Consider the following 3,954-nt stretch of genomic DNA (forward strand, 5'->3'; position numbering starts at 1 on the left):
GTCTTACATGTGGTTTACAGAGTCACTCGGGCTGAAGTAACTTTTAGCTTCCAAAAGTGGCAATGGGTTTCAGGTGAAAGCCGACGGGAAGGAGGTCTGCCCCCCGGGTGATTTTTGGGAGGTTCAGCCCAGCTACAGATGATTATTTTTGGGCTTCACACGTTTTGTGGTTATAGCCCAATATATATATATTGGCAGCCATTTTATGGCTGTCGACCTCTTTCCCTTTTGAGAAGTGTCCCAGTAGTAGGATCCAGTAAATAGTTTTAGGAGTTGTTGCATATCTGTTGCAGGTAGGTAAGTTACCCCTACCTCACCATGGAGGATGACCGAGTGCGGCAAGCAATGCGTCTTCTGGAGGAGAAGTGGCAATTGGATTTAATCACACTGGGTGCCCGCAGCCCGGCCCGGTGTGCTGCTGAATGGGTTGCAGCAGCAGTATTGGCTTGCTCGCCGCCACTCAACACCTGAAAGGTCCAAAACCAGCAGGGGCCGCCTCCTTGTCCAGAGAACAGCTTCCAACTCTGTGCATGGCATGCGCAGTGCCCGTCATGCATCATGGCGGCCTGCACTGACATTTGTTGAAGGGTGGGGCGAGGAGAGAAGCAGACGCATCCATTTATGCTCCTACTGTCCTGCGGACCCATACAAGGGCTAGGGGGCCATTTTAAGTGGGGCACATGCTGGAAGGTCGGGGCGGGGGATGCAGGTGGAAAGAAGGCTATTTGTGGGCCAGTGGGCCTATTATCAGCAGGCAAGGAGACTCGCATGGCTGGGGGTGCAAAGAGAACTCACGATGGCCCAGGGAGCAGGGGCAGAGTGTTGAGCCTCAGTAAGAATGCAGGCCCCTGTGCCAGGGATGGCCTCAATGAGGTTGAGAGCACATGCGCACACCTTAACAAGATCGATGTGGGTGGGGAGATGTCTACAGCAAGGTCTAAAGACCACATTTAAAAACAAATATGGCCAAGTTGAAGAGAGAGTGGGGTAGGGATCTCCTTACAGCATACATGGGGATGATAACTTAGTACAGGACCAGGCCCTGGTGTGGGAGGCCAGGCTGGGGGGGCATAGCGGGGAACTGGAGCCCTCTACCCTTCCTCCAGTATCTATGGACAAGAGAGGGTGGTTGGACAGGGCCCGCAGAGTATCAGGGCACACTGGTCGGAGTAATCTGGTTAGGGAAGACTGAGCCGATCGGCATGTCTTTGCGGCATGGGACGGGACTGGGCACGGGTGACGCCAGCGGACCAGCCAACGGCAATGAGGTCTGCCCCCCAGAGTGATTTTTGGGAGGTTCAGCTGCGCTCTTGAAGGGACTACAAGAGGAGAAGGTCATCATTTCGCGCAGCAAACGCGAGCAGCGAGGGCGCCTTAGCCGCGCCGGAGTCGAGCCTGAGTCTAGCTCGTCTGCGCACAGGCCGGGCCTAGGGCCACCTTCAATACCCAGGTGATGCATTATTCAAGAGATTTTCTCCTCTCCCTGAATTCTTCTTGTACCACCTGCTACCATTCTCTTAATGTCGACAAATGGGTGGGTCCAGTTTGCTGCATTACTTGTCGAAAATGCTTAGTACCCTATCATCCTATGGACAATTGTATGTCAGCCAACTTTTTTAAAAGTGGGCTTATAAATGCCCGATCTATGTGCAAAAATGCACTTCACGTATTCGATTTGGTTAGTGAAAACGAACTGGACTGTTTGTTTATAACTGAAACCTGGCTACGGGATTGGTCTAATCCTGACCTTGCTCAGGCTGTTCCCCCCGGTTATGCCATCTGTAGACAAGATCATGCGAAACAGCGTGGTGGCGGTTTAGCAATCATCTATAGAGATGTCCTCAAATGCACCATCAGAGAACTTCCTGACATTATAGAAGCTGAAAGTATGTTTTTTAGTATCCAATTACATGACACTTTCACTTTTTCAGGAGCACTGCTCTACCGTCCCCCGCAAAATCCCCAGCAGTTTCTTACCAGTGTAGGGGAGGTTCTGAGTGATATGACTGTCAGATGCGCCAATTTTACGTTATTGGGCGATCTCAATCTTCACTTAGATAACCCTACTGATAAATATGTTTCCTGTTTTAAAGAAACTCTGCAAATTCTAGGACTGACACTTAAGACCTCTGGAGCTACCCATAAAGCAGGACACTCCCTCGATTGTATTAGTTCCAATCTGGATACACTGGTGGTGAAAAATCCCTTACCTTTGACCTGGACGGACCATTATTTTATTGAATTTGACTTCAAATTTTTAAGAAGTCAAACACTGTCCAAGAAAATAACTAATAAAGGGACCCCCTCACCCAATTGGGGCAAAATAATGAGCCATCCTGATCTCATTAGCTGGGCTCAAGATAGCAAACCCCCGTTGTCAGGTAATACCCTCATAGACTACCAAAACTTTGTAGGTTGGATGACAGAGATTGGCAGCAAACCTAGTCATCTACAAAAAACAAAATTTCCCTCAGCAAATTGCAAAAACTCTGCTCCTTGGTTTTCAGATACCTTAAAAGATCAACTGGCTGCAGTCAAAAAACTTGAACGTAAATGGAGGCGAAATTATGGTATTGACTCCAAAACCATCTACAAATCAGCTAGGAAAGCGTACCACATCTCCATTAAAGCTGCAAAAACTAACTATTTCACTTCTCAAATTGAAGCAGCCAACAACAAACAAAAAGAAATTTTTAAAATTGTTAATATCTTTACGAAACCTAAAATATCAACCCATGACATTCCCCCGTCCCAAACCCTATGTGACAATATAGCCAACTATTTCACACAAAAAATTGACACGCTCATTAAGGATTTTCCTCATCCTTTAATAGTAGAATCTGACATTGAGACAGTGTCTACTTCCCAACTTTCCAGATGGGAAAAATTTAATCATATCACTCTTGAAGATTCCTTACAGGGAATCTCTGCACTTAAATCAGGTTCCCCTTCCGACCCCTGTCCCCCTACTTTTTTAAAATCCATTGCACAGGAGGTTAACCCCTATATTAATGCTATCATCAACTCTTCTTTACAATCAGGAGAGATCCCAGCCCAGTGGAAGGTAGCGACAGTAAAACCATTACAGAAAAAGTCATTACAGGACCCCACCATCTTATCTAATTTACGCCCAATTTCTTTACTCCCTGCCATCTGCAAAATCACGGAAACTTTTGCCAACAAACAACTGATGGCATTCCTTGAAAATAACGACATTCTCCATCCATGTCAAGCAGGTTTCAGGAAAAACCATTCTACTGAATCGGCGCTTTTATCATCTACTGAAACCATACGTGCCGCTCTGGATCAGGGAAAATTGGCTGTTCTGATCCTTTTAGATCTCTCAGCGGCTTTCGACACCGTATCCCATGCTATCCTTTTACATCGCCTTACCAATGCTGGCATAGCAGGAACCGTGTTCGAATGGTTTAAAAACTACCTTGCAAACAGGCGTCAGATTGTTAGGCTGGGCGACCACTCCTCAGAAGAAAAACTGATAAAAACAGGAGTTCCTCAGGGCTCTAGTCTAAGCCCTACCCTGTTTAACCTGTATATGGTCCCCTTACTTAAACTAATAACATCCTTTAACATCAGTACTGTCGCTTATGCTGACGACACTCAACTTGTTCTGACTCTCGATAAAAATCACATTAACGCAGAGCAAGTACTTAAAGACTGCCTGTCAGCAACCTTCAAGTGGATGCCTCTTAACCACTTAAAATGCAATTCTTCCAAGACGGAGATCATCCCTTTCGGCCCGAACAACTTCTTTACACCCCAAGATTGGTGGCCCGAAAAAGCAGAACCCCCCCCAATACTATCATTGCTGCACGAAATCTTGGAATAAAATTTAACAGTGCCCTTACTTTCAATCAGCAGGCTAAGGAAGTAGCAGGTACTTGTTTCGGTATCATCAGAAGCCTGAGAAAGTTCTTTGATTTCCTTCCCCTGAGT

Source organism: Lissotriton vulgaris, unplaced genomic scaffold (assembly GCF_964263255.1).
Source record: "Lissotriton vulgaris unplaced genomic scaffold, aLisVul1.2 SCAFFOLD_348, whole genome shotgun sequence".
Taxonomy (NCBI): domain Eukaryota; kingdom Metazoa; phylum Chordata; class Amphibia; order Caudata; family Salamandridae; genus Lissotriton; species Lissotriton vulgaris.